We start from the raw sequence: 12,874 nt of genomic DNA on the forward strand, positions 1-12,874 counted from the left end.
AAACAAACCTCAAGGTTCCAGCCTAGGCATAAAAAAGAAAATACAGAAAGGTAACAGCCTAGACACTAGCCCAGTTTTTCTCAAGTGTTGTCTGAGCCCCATTTTCAAAAGAATCACACAGAGAGCTTTTAAAAGATTCACAGTTCCGGACCAAGACACTGAATCAGAATTTCTATATTTAAACAGAACCACCACAACACAACAACAACAATGACAATACCTCTCGGAGCTTTTGGTGCAGCCAATCCCATCCATTAACAATGGCGTCCCCAACTGTTTTCCACTTATTATTGTCCAAAGGTGTACTTGCCTCAGAGTGTTCAGTACAGCTTTCTCCAGGTATAGCTACTATAGCTTGTATCCTGACTTAAATGGAGTCCTGCGTGCCTCTGCACATCCTTGTCGCCCTTTCTAGACTGCCTTTCCACCGTCCCTCTGGTGACCCCTTATTTATTATTCTCAGGGCTCTGCTCATCCCCAATGTCCTATGTGAAGCCATTCCCAGCTCCCCTGAAGAGACCAAGTGGCTCCCCGCACCACATTTTGCATTGGCATTTCTCTCCATGTCTGCGCTTATCACAATATTGGAAATTATTTGTTTGCCCGTGTTTTTCCTCACTGAACAAGCAGCTCTTCAAAGGGAGGGACAGCGCCATGTTCATTCTGATGCCTCCTCCAGCGTCTGGCACGGTCGTTAATGCCAATACTTATTATTTAAATGGATGGATTGACGAGTGAATGAATTCTTGGGTGCATGTTTAATTAATTAGGAAAATAATTATTTTTCCCAGGAGGGAAGGGCTCCCAGAAAAGCACTGGACTGTTTTTCATACCCAGGCTTTCTCTCTGCGCTTCCTGCCTTTTCCTCCCACGCACACAGAACACCACACTGGAGGAAAGAAGAATAGTGGGGTCAAGAGAAGTTATGCCAATCCCAAATCAGAAAATTTGCCTTCTGTCTGTGAGCTACAGCTAGTTACCTGGGGAACCAGATTTATCTCCGTGTCCTCAATACAGTACATCTCAATGAGGGCACTTTTAATAACCAATTGATGTGTAATTGCCTGTATAAATTATGTATCTCTTGTGCAGCTTCTATGCATGGAGTGAGTTATGAAGAAAACCTCCTCCCGGGATTATTCTGTGGCTGGTGTGACGTGATTGCAGGACCCCTCAGAGGGGACCCGATTCACTTCTTCGGGGCTTCTCAGACAGACATTCTTTGGAGAGAAGATGGGAAAGGGAAAATAACTGGAGTTGGTAAACCCATGTTACAGAGAAGCAGAAATGCAGGATTATTGACCTTTCAGCCCTAGAAAGACCTCAGAGTTCATGGAGTCCAAATTCTTAATGGTTCATTTACCTGGGTGAATGACACGTTAAGGGGGTGTTTGGCTTCTGTTTGAGTATCTTCAATGGCATGAGGTGGGCTGTGCACGGGCAAAGAAAAGTCTTTGTAGACAAACAGAGATCAGTTATGGGGTGACCCAGTCAAGAGAATTAGGTCCTGCTGGACCTCAGTTTCTTTGCGACGTGGGGATCATCTCACTTATCTCCCTGGGTTGCCGTAACTACTAAATGAAGCAGTGTATAATGAGAATCATTTTGGAAATATTAAAGTATAAATAATTTCAACCTCCTCGCCCTCCCAATCACAAGCCATGTTGCCTGACGGCCATTCCACCATTAGGATCCTTGAGAATGGGGAGGTGAGGGCTGCCCCTTAAGGAGGAAGGTATGATGTAGGGCAAGTCAGCTCCATCAGAAAGCGGGGAAAAGAAAGCCCTTCCAGTTCCCAGAGGGCATGTGATAGGCAGGAGAGTCAGATGTGCTGCGACATGGATGTTGATATTTGTACCTCTACTCTAGGGAGAATCCTGGAATGAGCAGGGAGCTGAAGACATGAGAGCAAATGTCCTTTCCTTCTGTTGAGTCTAAGGAGGAGACCACGGCACAGAGCATCTCTCTCCAACAGTGGACATCAGCAGAATACAGATGGAAATGCAGCGCATTCAGATAGAAAGAAGACATGAGTTCGCCTTTCTGGGCCTCTGTTGGGTCCTGTGGAAGGGATCCATGGGTCTCTGGATGGTCTTCCAGATCAACAGATGTGGCCAAATCCAGAGCCTTGGGGCCTGCCATGGAGATGTCAAGTCTAGCAGAGAGCTGTCTCCATCGCCTTTTCACCGCAGGGTGTTTAGCCTAAATTCCAGGCAAAATGAGAAGTGTGGCCAAGGACCAAAGTTCAGTTCCGGGAGGAGAGGAAGTGGGCCCGGTCAGGAAGAGTGGTCCAGGAGGCCCTGACCAAGCCAAGACAACAAACCATAAAATCGCCAACCTGACTTTGTTTCCAGATGAGACGGCCGAGGCCTGGGTGGGTGTTAAGTGATGCATGCACTCATGCTCAGGGGTGGAGCCAGAACTCAATTTTATGTCTAGACTGCTCTGGAGCCTCGGCGAGATCTTTTGGGACAGCTACTCAGTGAGTTAAAAGCCATCTATTTATTGCGTAGTCGATTCTCTGACTTGCTCAGAGAAACATCACAGCGATGGAATAGGCGCCCTGTGTCACTGGTGTCAACGGGCAGACTCTTTTTTGCTTCTTTTCTTCTCCCTGCAAAGTGGGGTTGAGCGGCAAACAGTGCAGACACACCCTTCCGGCCAGAAAATATATCTCTTGGTGCGTGATGATGTGCCGAGTGGTATACAGGGCGTGTTCCTTAAACACAGTCTGTGCTCTCTGAAAACTGAGAAATAAATAGCCGGTGCCACAGACGCTTACAGGTACAGAGCATACAGAGAGCTAGAACACATCATGCATCGAAGGCATCTGAGTTCCAGGAAGATGCATTTATCAAAAGAAAAATATGGCGCTTGGTAAGCGTTGAGGTAAATGAGTATCAGGGAGGCAGATGAGGAGAACCTGACAGAAAGTGGGAGCGTGGCCAGTGTGGAGGCAAAGAGCATCGATTTTGGAGACAAAGTTTGAAAATGAAAGTCACTTACTGGTTGTGTGACCTTGGGGAACTTCACCTTACTTAGCCTCGGTTTCCTCGTGTATAAACAGACACAAGCGTAGGACCTCGTAAGGCTGCTTTGAAGATTAAGTGAGATGGGTGGGTTTTGAAGATTAAACATAAACTGTAAAATATCCAGCACGTGTCCTCGCGTGGTGTGATCACCTGGGAACGGTTAACCGTGAGGACTGCTCTTACTGTTCTGACCATCATTTCTCAGCGCAGCCTTGGGAGGGTTCTGGAAAGGCCGTCAGCCATTCCTTGATCCATGAGGAGTAGAGATTCAAAGGGAGTCTATGTTTTTCCAGGTTCCTCAGAGAAAGAACAGTTGTTAGAACCATCCTACAGACTTTACTCCTGACTCAGTTCTTGGGCATTTAGTTAGGAGAGTCAGCCTTCCATTCCCGGTGGCCTCAAGTGGGCTCATCCTAGCCACAGGCCAACCATTGATCTATGGGGAGACTCTTAATCATGTTCACGGGGCGGGGCTCTTCCGTGTATGCAAATTTGCCTCTTTCCCAGCTCTTCTGCATAGGCAAATCTGCCTCATTTCCTACCACCTCCTACCGAGAAATGAGGACCTTCCCTTTTCCTCCTCAGTGTCTTCCTTTGAAATCATTTTGACGTAATTTTCTCACTTACTTCTAATCCTTTTAAACAAGCTTCTAAGGTAGGACTCAAAGCATTAGCAACAAGAGATAATTTATTATGTCATGTTTTGATACATTAATAATATAATTTTATACCTACTTAAATTGAAAGCAAACTGAATTGAGTCTTAATTACAGTCATTCTTGCTCTCAGATGTCCATATTTCATCCTCATTATCAAGTATTCTAGTGTGAATAAATAGATAATTCCATGGGCATGCCTCAGATTGAATGCCTTTCTTCCTGAATGGCCAAAAGGTGAACTGCCTTCTGAGGAATTCACTTTCAGCAGAAACGTCTTTTCTGAGACCTTTTTATTTTCTTGGTAACTTGCTGAGACCTTGGCTCTTAACCTTAGTGCCCTAGGTACAATGAGGGTCACGTGGAATTGTAAAGTGAGTTGAGATATGCGAGGAAGAGGTGCCCAAGTGCCTTGGGAGGGTCCCTATAAAACTGAGTTCAGACCAGAGTGGATACGGGGCTGGTAAATCACTTAGGATGATAAAGAGCTGAGTGGAGACTTCTCGGCCCTGTCTTCTTGAATTAATTAATTACACTCTTGTGCCATTTCCTGGCACCTGAGGTCTTCAAGGACTTGAAGTTAAAATCCGCCAATACTACAGAGGCTAGTTTGGATTTTTCTCTTTCCTCAGCCCTGAAACCATCTGAATTGACAATTATGAATACTAATAGCTTCTATTAATTGAATGTCTACTATTTGCAGAATAGTTGCATACATTATCCCTAATTCTCATACAATTCTTCAAAGTGGGTGTTTTTGGTCCCGTCTTGTAGGAGAAACCCCAAATCGTACACATGAATATGCATTTCCTATGGTTTCGTATCTGATAAACCACCGAGTTGGAATTCAAACCTAGAAGCCCTGCCTTTCCTTTCCTTCTCACTTTGGTCCCAGTCTCCACAAAGCAGCACAGCCAGGAGAAAGCAGAGTTTCGTGAGCTTTCAGAAAGGGCCCCCTGGCTCGCCATTTGCAGAACTCGGGTGGGATCTTCCTCAGGCAGCTGAGCCAAGGGGGAGCCACTCGCCACATCAGGCTTCCAAATGCAGAGGGCATCTTGGCCTTGAGAAAGGAAAGGTAAACGCATTTCGGAGCACAGCCGACAAACTGTCTGTAAAAGGTTAGGTTGTAAATATTTTCGGCTTTGTGGGCCATATGGTCTCTGTCACTACCGCACAAGACTGCCATTTTAGAGAAAGCAGACAGAGACAATACGTAATTAACTGTGTGTGCCTCTGTTACAATAAAACTTTACATATAGTCTTTGAGAGGGGAATTTCAGATAATTTTCACATGTCACAACGTATTATTCTTTTGGTTTCCCTTCCCCCAGCCACTTTAAATTGTAAAATCATTCTTAGTTTATGGCCATTCTCAGCAGGTGGGGGGCCATTTTGGGCCTGCAAGGCCCCATAGTTCACTGACCCCTTATTTAGAGATGCATGGCATTTTTAACTTAAAATTTATAACAACAGCTAATAATTTTTGAGTAGCTATCCTATGCCAGAGACTCTGCTATGCACTTTATATTTCTAGGCTAGAATCTTTAATGCTTTTTCAATTATAACGTAATTCCTAGATATAAAAGTGCATGATAGAATATTAATAATATAAAAATGAACGAACGTATAACCAACATTACCTTAAAAAGTATAAACTGCTAATACCTTTGAAGCCACTGGTCTTCCCTCCCCACCCCATACTATACCCTCTTTATCCTAACAAGAAGTAAATTTTGTGTCTCTGAGTATGTTTTTCCTTTTATGGTATCATATAACACAAGTTCAGCAAAAAAAAAGAAAAAAAAGCATATTTATATATTTATGTTTTCACACATAATTATAAAAGTAATATCTACCTTTATTTCTTGAACAGAGAAATAAATAAAAATAGAACATCACTAACACCTTTCCACTATACGCTCTTCTATGAACACAATCCTATTTCTCTACTCTCCTGGATTTACTGATAATTTATTTTCTGCTGTTTTTTAAAAATGTTGTTGGAGGAGGTCATCTGGAAGCTGTTACTGTTGGTTGACCCATAAGCTGGAGCAAGGGCATTTGGAGGTTTCTTACTCCCCAACACCTTGGAATGTATGCTCTGCCTACTGTTTGCACGGCCAGAGCTATTTGCGAGGATGCAGCCTTGAGAGAGCAAGGTGTTGAGACACTCTGGACTGAATGAATGCATGACTGAACCCAGTTAAGGCCTCTATATAAACGTTTAAGATTTGTCAGGTGGGGGCGCCCGGGTGGCTCAGTCGGTTAAGCGTCTGACTTCTGCTCAGGTCACGATCTCTTGGTCCATGGGTTCGAGCCCCATGTCGGGCTCTGTGCTGCCAGCTCAGAGGCCGGAGCCTGCCTAGATTCTATGCCTCCCTCTCTTTCTGCCCCTCCCCTGCTCTGTCACTCTTTCTTTCTCAAAAATAAAGTAAAAAAAAAAAAATTAGAAATTAAAAAAATAATAATAAAAATAAGGTTTTTCAGGTGGGTGCGGAGATCTGTTTCTCTTGCTACCGCCCAAGGCAAGCCTCAGATGTAAGTTCTCTTGCTTATTAAACCTGTCGCCTACCAATCTGGGGTGACCTGCCTCATCCTTTGGTCTCCTGTTGCCATCAGTGTATGGGGGCCAGTTTCAGATTTCACCCTGGAAAGTTCCCTAGGTTGTCAACCAGCAGTTGGTGAGCCCGCTATGAGATCAGAGAAATGGGTCTTGGGAAAGAGGCATCCACAGGGGCAACCCTGGGTTGGCCAGCAGCCTCTAGGTGGGGAGGGGTGGGACCGTACGTTAGATGTTGGTGGACCACCATGGGAGAACAACAGCTACTTTATTTGAGGAACTGCACAGAGCACACTTCGGTGGAGGAGGGGAACACCTGGTTACTCAGTGGGGAATCTGGCTGGCCGCCGATACCCAACTGGAGGCTGAAACTTGAGCTTGAAAGGTGGAAGAAGGGCTAGAGGTAGAGAAGGATGTGCAGGTGTCCACTTGCCTGGTGTGGTGACTGACTGTGAAGTGGATGAAATACCCCAGGCTGTGTAACCCCTCATACAAAGGAAAGCAAAAGTACAATGGCGATGCCAGCCAGAGGGGCAGTCCCTGGTTCAGTAAATGTTCATGATGAGGGAATATACCCCCAACTGACCTTGTTGATACGGCTTCCCAAGTTCTAGCAAAAGTCCAGGAAAATTACCCAGGCATGGTTAGTATGGCTAAGGGAAACATGGGGAGATAGCATTTCTCGGGGCAGAAGGCACAGAAAATGAAGACCATCACCACACAGCCCGCCCTCTGGCAGCCCCTGCATGGCATTCGGGAGGTTCAAGGTAGCCCCTTATAGATTGGATTATCCTAATCTGCAGGGAGGCTTGACCCAATGAGCACGGGTACCCTTTAAATCTACAGAGGAGACACAACAAACTCTTGAGATCCTCTCATTCTACGCCCCTCACTGGGTCAAGATGAGATGATCTATGCCCCTGCCCTGAAGGTCTTGATCAGGCCACCTTCAATACTGCAGGAATGAAAGCTGAGATTCCCCAGCCACCCCCAGCACCTGGTATGGGGCACTGATATCTATGCTGAACCCAGTCATGGGGCAAGACGTTCATGATGCTGATCCGTTGCTGATCTGGGGGAAACTGATAAATGTGGGGAAGAGGTGCAAGCTGTGGGAGAGACCTGAGACAGAGAGGAAGCTCTGAAAGCCAGAAGCCTCTCCCAGTTGGCTGTAAAGGTAATCCAAAAGCAAACGTGGTTTGACCGTTTTGCTGCCAGAACCTCACCTGAACAAAATAGACTAGTGACTCAACACTGGATTGGTCAGCCTGTGGACAGCCTTAGAATCTTAACAATAGTTCAGACCTGCCCCATCTCCCCCTACCATTCCTAATGCCTCATCTTCTCCAGCAGAAGCCTCAGGGATAGTCTTATCCAGAGTGGGTGCTCCCTGCCCTGCAGGTTTGGATGCAGGTGAAGACTATCGGAGATGATCCAGTCCCCATGTTGAGCTCACTATTCACCGGTCCTCCAGAAATAAACAAAAGGTGATAGCTTTGATTGATGCTGGAACCCAATGTACTCTACTACATGGTAACCCTCAGAAGTCGTCTGGTCCCCTCAGTTCCATCAATGGTGATGGAGAGCAAGCAGTTATGGTCACGAAGTTCCCTTTGACACTGAAACTTGGGGACCCATCCAGAGAAGATGAGGTTCTTATGTCTCAGATACCAGAGAACATATTGGGCATTAATATTCTACAATGTCAAACTTGGCAAACTTCTTTTTTTTTTAATGTTTATTTATTTATTTTGAGAGAAAGAGAGACAGAAGCCCAGAGAGAGAGGGAGAGAAAGAATCCCAAGCAGGTCCCACGCTGTCAACGCAGAGCCCAAAGTGGGGCTTGATCTCCCAGACCATGAGATTGTGATCTGAGCCAAAATCAAGAGTCTGATGCTTAACCTACTGAACCACCCAGTCACCCCAAACTTGGCAAACTTCTATCAGTGAATTCTGCTTCTAGGCTAAGGTAATCAAACCAGTGCCTATGGGAACCAGTAATTCTACCATCCCTGTGACTCCAAGGAATCCCTGTACGCGTCCTAGGATTGTTCCATGCTATGTGGAACTTAACAAATGCCTTTTCTAGCATACCTCCTGGCTGCTGAGTCACAAGATCACTTTGCCTTCCTATGGGGGAAGCCACAACGGAACTTTCAAATGCTTCCCCAAAGCGACCAGCACACTCCTACAATATGTCATGGGATGGTAGCCTGATCTCCTTCTCCATCCATATCAGTAAAACAGGCCCATTACACTCATGATACAATTTTAACATGTGAAGACTTGTCTCCACTGCAAGACACTCTTCAGACTTGCTGGGGTCTTCTGTAATGGAGAGGTTGGCCAGTGAACCCACAGGAATTTAAGGCCGAGGCACAGTAGCAAAGGTTTTATCAGCCAAATGGTTGGGTTAGCTGCTCATTGTCACAGAAACTATGATAGAAAAGGTGCAAGCCTAGTCAACCACGAAGAGCACGAAAGAGGGTACAAGCCTTTCAGGGATGTGGGGGGTCTGGAGGACTTTTATTCCCCACCTGACCTAGCACCTTTGTTCCTTATGCCACCTGGTAAAGAAAGGGTGCATGTGGGACTGGGGATCGGAGCAGCCAGCTGCCTTGAGAAGGCTAAACTAGTAATGAGGAAGATTGAAGTTCTAGGCATTTCCCAAATAGGACTATCATTTGAGTTAGATGCATCTATGACTCTGGAAGGTATGAGTTGGGTGCTGTGGCAGAGACAACGTGAGCAGTGTACCCCTAGGATTTGGGTCTCAGCTCCAGAAAGAGGGCAGAAACCCAATATATCCCCACAGAGCAACAGCTCCTGGCAGTATACACAGTGCTCCTCCGTGTAGAGATCCCCACATCGTGGTAAGAACTTCCCTTCCTATCAAAGGGTAAGCTGAGAACATGGTGCAGCAACCAGCCTTTGCCATCATTCAAACTCCCACTTTGACCAAACAGCAGGTCTCTTTGCCTCAGAGGACAACTCTGTCTGCCAACTCACTGTCTCTAGAAATGTGGGTGCTACTAGGCCCTGTAGGGTATGTAGATCCTCCAAATACCCCTCACCCCTTTTTCTGTGGTGGCCCCTGTACCCTGTAGAGAGGGAGTGAGGGAAATCCCAGCCGATGCCTGGGATCCAGATGGGTCTAATCAGGGTCAACTTGCCCTCACTGATCACAGTCTCTATTCAGATCAACGCTGATACCATCTGGAGGGAAATAGGAATAAACCACGATGACCAGTGGACAAAGCTTAGGGCAGTTTGTCTGGTGATCACTCATGAGCCCTGGCTGTTATCCCTTTGCACTGACAGTTGGGCTGTTCTAAAGGGATTAAACCTACGTCTTGGACAGTGGAAAGCTGAGGGGTGGATGATCCTGAATAAGCCCTTGTGGAGTCAGGATATGTAGCAAGACATTTGGGTTTAGCTGTAAGAACCTGAGGCAGTCCTCACTGTCTTCCATATCCCGGCTCACAGGAGACCGACACCCCCTAGCAATTAAGACACTGATGACCTAGCTCAGGTAGAACTGATGGCAACTGACTGTTCAGGAGATACAGCAGATTGGCTGCATAGAAAGAGTAGCCACCATCATGCCTGGATGGGATGGCTTATTGCCAAGGATGCTGGGTTGACCTTAAAATACAGTGACTCAGTTAATGAAGTAACAGCGTGTCCTATGCATTCCAAACAACACCCAAGGCAACTGCCGAAGGAGTCTGAGACCATCCACTGGAGTTCCTAAGCAATGAGAAATTGGCAAGTTGATTATATTTGTCCCCTCTCTCCCAGTGAGTGTTCTAACTATGGTTTGTGTGGACAAGAAGTCTGACTTAATCCAAGCTTTCCTTTGTCCTTTTCCTGCACAAACTGAGCTGCCACAATTAGGGGATTGGGAAGGTGAATACCATGTACAGATACCTTTGTTGAATAGACAGTAATTGTAGACCTCATTTCAAAGGTCATGATGTGCAAGACTAGGCAAAAGAATGTGGCATTGAATGGAGATCTCCTCTCCTTTATAACCTATCAGCAGCTGGGTTCATAGAGAGGAAAAATGGAATATTAAACCAGCAGATTAAATTATTAACACGTAAAATCACCTTTGCCAACCAGACTAAGGTACGATCCTGGACTTTAATACATTTGAATGATCAATGAGCAGGACCTGTTCCCCACATGCCAGATTGGGGACCCCTGTTGAGACCCCCAGCACCATAAATGTATGTAAGTGTAGGGACACAGCCATTGCTCTGACTCTCTCTGTGGATCATGGGGCTATGCTGCTGAGAACACCAACACACATCTACCAGAATTTGCAATGGAAGGGCCCAGCAGGATGGCAAGATAGCCACCAAATGAGCCACTTACATGCCAATGGACCCCTTTGCTGTCCACTCAGAGCACACTGAGGAAGAGGGGTGTGCGTACGATTATAAGAGCCATTGGTGAGGAGTGGCCTGTTGGACAAGGTTTTCATGAGGACACAACTGCCAGCTGACCCATGAGCTAGACCCAGGCAATCAGAGGTTCCTCACCCTGTCCCCTGTCCTTGAAAACTGCACTCTGCCCACGGTTCCCACAGCTGGAGCCGTTTTCAAGCAATATGTTGTCGAGATCACGTAGACTGAAAAACTACTGAACCCAGTTAAAGCTTCTGCATAGATTTGCCAGATTTGGCAGGTGGTGCAGAAATTCCCTGGTCTTGCCAACACCCAAGACAAGCCTCGTAAGTTCCTTTGTTTATTAAATCTGCCACATACTAATCTGGAGTGGCCTGCCTCTCTTTTTTGGCTTCTCCTTGCCCTCTATGGAAGGGGACACATTTCAGATTTCATCCCAGAAGCTCCTGAGTTTGCCAACCAACACGCCTGTGTTTGCCTCACTTAAGAAGCGTACATAGATATCTCCATCTATATATCTGTGACTTGCTTTTACACGCCGTATGATTGGAATCATATGATATGCATTCTTTTGAGTCTAGCTTCTCTCACGGAGTCCATGCATCATAACATGTTGCAGTTTTTGGCAATTTCTTGGTATCCCATTGTGGTTTTAAGGTGCATTTCTCCGTTACTAATGAGATTGGGCATTTTTTCATAGATTTGTTGCTCGCTTGGATTTCTGCTTGTGTGAAGTGCCTGTTCACATCTTTTGCTTATTTCACTTGGTGGAACTTTGTATTTTTTCCTTTATTCTGTATACACGCCATTTGTCAGCTGTTTGAATCGCAAAGGTATTTCGCTATGTTGTGTATTGTTTTTTCCACTTTATGCTGTCCTTTGACGAACAGAAGCCTTTCACACAATGTGATTTGTCCTTGCTGCTGTTTTTTTTTTTTTAATTTTTTAATGTTTATTTTATTATTTTTGAGAGAGGGAGACAGGGCGTGAGGGAGACACAGAATCTGAAACAGGCGCCAGACTCTGAGCTGTCAGGGGCTTGAACTCAGGAACGAGGAGATCATGACCCGAGCTGAAGTCCGACGCTAAACCGACTGAGCCACCCACACACCCCTGTTTCTTCTTTAATAAATAAATTCTTTAGCATCTTGAAATAATGAAGATCTTCAATATCACCATTTAAGATAACTATGTTTTTTTTTTTTTAATTTTTGTATTTTTAAATCCACCTGGAATTGTGGGTGAGGTAGGGCTTCAATTTCTTTCTCCCTCCCTTTTTTTTTTCTTTTCTTTTTTTTTTTTTTTGATACGGATACTCAATTGTTTCAGAACATGGATGGAAAGTGTATCTTTTCTAGTGATCTAAAGTGCCAACTCTGTCAGCTGTTTTTATAAACCTGGATCCGTTTCTGGTCTTTCTGTTCTGCTCTGTCTAGTTTTCCTCCAATACTCTGCTATCTCAGTTATACAGCTACAGAATAAGACTTCATATCCAGTAGAGCTATGTGTTCTATATTGGTAAAAAAGGAGAAAAGGGATTGATGATTGAAGGCTGGAAAAGTGTCCACTTTCAAATACTGATCTTGAGCAATGCCTAATTTCTTCATTCACCTAGGTTTCCTTTAACATTTCTTATAAGGTTCTGTAATTGTATCCATAGAATTTTCTCCACATAGATTTATGCCTAAGTACTTCACCTTTTTTTTTTTTCGGTTCCTTTAAGATCCTTTTAAGTTCATCTTCAAATTCACTCTTACATAGAAATGCATTCTATTTCTTCACACTAATTTTAAATTTAGCAGTTTTATTTTGCTTCTTCATCATACTTTTCTGTAGATACCTATACATTTTCTATGTACACGTTTATTTTACTTGCAAATAATGAGAGATTTGTTCTTCCCGGTCCGTCCCTATATCACTTTGTAGTGTGTGTGTGTGTGTGTGTGTGTGTGTGTGTGTGTGTGAAATATCGTGATTGTTAACACCTCCAGGAAAATGTTAAATATAAGTCATCACCATGATCTTAGAGGTAAAGCTTTTCTGTAGTAAGCAGACTTCTAGGATGGCCACAATGATTCCCATTTCTTTGAAGTCACACCTCCATGTAATCCACTGCTCTGGAGTGTGGGCTGGAGTAGTGACCTGCTTCCAACCAATAGAATATGCTAAATTTGATTGACTTTCATGTCCAAAATAAGGCTACAAAAGATAGTG

General features: G+C 44.8%; 1 non-coding gene across 1 annotated transcript; it reads left to right on the forward strand.

The window, feature by feature from the left end:
* The first annotated feature begins 5,934 nt into the window (after positions 1–5,934).
* On the forward strand, positions 5,935–6,019 carry TRNAR-UCU. Its single transcript has one exon. It is a non-coding gene; the product is annotated as a tRNA-Arg (tRNA).
* The last annotated feature ends 6,855 nt before the right edge of the window (positions 6,020–12,874 follow it).

The sequence above is a fragment of the Leopardus geoffroyi genome, chromosome D1 (assembly GCF_018350155.1).
Source record: "Leopardus geoffroyi isolate Oge1 chromosome D1, O.geoffroyi_Oge1_pat1.0, whole genome shotgun sequence".
NCBI lineage: Eukaryota > Metazoa > Chordata > Mammalia > Carnivora > Felidae > Leopardus > Leopardus geoffroyi.